The sequence below is a fragment of the Mus caroli genome, unplaced genomic scaffold (genome assembly GCF_978045245.1).
Source record: "Mus caroli unplaced genomic scaffold, Mus_caroli_1 scaffold_15, whole genome shotgun sequence".
Taxonomy (NCBI): Eukaryota; Metazoa; Chordata; class Mammalia; order Rodentia; family Muridae; genus Mus; species Mus caroli.
This window is the reverse complement of record NW_028227270.1, coordinates 60864683-60866089: the sequence shown is the minus strand read 5'-3', so window position 1 is coordinate 60866089 and position 1407 is coordinate 60864683. Positions and strand designations below refer to the sequence as shown.

General features: G+C 48.3%; 1 pseudogene; it reads left to right on the top strand.

Moving 5' to 3' along the window:
* Nucleotides 1-504: 504 nt before the first annotated feature.
* Nucleotides 505-860, top strand: LOC110308573 (large ribosomal subunit protein eL30 pseudogene; annotated as a pseudogene).
* The last annotated feature ends 547 nt before the right edge of the window (nt 861-1407 follow it).

Sequence of the window (1407 nt, the reverse complement as noted above, 5' to 3'; positions counted from 1 at the left end):
CCATCCTTAGTGGCCTACCTCTGCCAGAAGGGCTTTATCACTTTAAAGGGGGTTCCACGGCCTCTTAAGTCAGAGCCACCAACGGGGAGCCAAACATTCAAAACATGAGCCTATAGGGGGACATTTCAGAGTTGAGCCATACTAATGCAATTATGAAAGATTTCAACAAAGTCAACAGGAAAATGATCGGAGCCTCCCCCCTCAGTGCCTCTGCCATCTCACTCAAACAGCGAGCTAGCGAGCACCAGAAACCTCTGTGACTTCTCCCAAACTGTTGAGCACCGGAAACCTGCACCTCACCTGGCGTTGCTCTGTGGCTTCTCTGTTAAGACAACCCGAGAAGAAGAAAAGGGAACATTTAAGTCTGTATCAGGGTTCTAGGTTCCTAACAGGATAATTCAAAGAATACCAAATAAAAGAACCATTTAAAAGTCCACCCAGGGTTCCCTGGCATCTTGGCGGCTGGTGTTGGTTGTGGGGTTGTCCCGCACCTAAGGCAGGAAGATGGTGGCTGCAAAGAAGACCAAAAAGTCTCTGGAGTCGGTCAATTCTAGGCTCCAGTTTGTTATGAAAAGTGGAAAGTATGTGCCAGGGAACAAACAGACTCTGCAGATGATCAGACAAGGAAAAGCAAAGTTGGCTATCCTCACCAACAGCTGCCCAGCTGTGAGGAAATCTGAAATAGAGTACTATGCCATGTTGGCTAAAACTGGGGTCCATCACTACAGTGGCAATAATATTGAACTGGGCACAGCGTGTGGAAAATACTACAGAGTATGCACACGGGCTATCATTGACCCAGGTGATTCTGATATTATTAGAAGCATGCCAGAACAGACTGGTGAGAAGTAAACAAGAAAGTTTTCCTTTAATAAAACTTTGCCAGAGCTCCTTTTGAAGAAAAAAAAAAAGTCCACCCAGAAACCATAGGAAACGGTTGTTGTTCTTTGAGCTAACCCCGTGGAAGCTGGGCACTAGGAACTCCATTCTAAAGGGCACAGCACAGAAGAAATGATACAGACTGGGAAAAGTCATTTTGTAAGACAGAGTCTGCCACCAGTGTGTAGCAGGAAGCCAAGGCCACACACGGAGTCAGAAGGGACCAGCCCCCACCTCAGCGTGCTGCCATCCCATTGGCTAAGGCCAAGGCAACTAGAAGACAAGGAGGCCCCTTGATTCCACCACATCATCTCCACAGTACAGGAGCACAAAGTAGAGATGGGAATGGGACGCTAACCAAATCAGACTGGCCCAGCTCCTCAGAGCGCCACCACCACCTCAACCTCAGAGAGAACGCAGGCACTGGCATGGCCAGTGCCAGCCGACTCTGCACCTGGATTCTTTCCGGTCCTTTTTTTTTTTCTGGTGCCAACGGACCTCCTTAACAACTCAGCTGAAAGCAAAGAT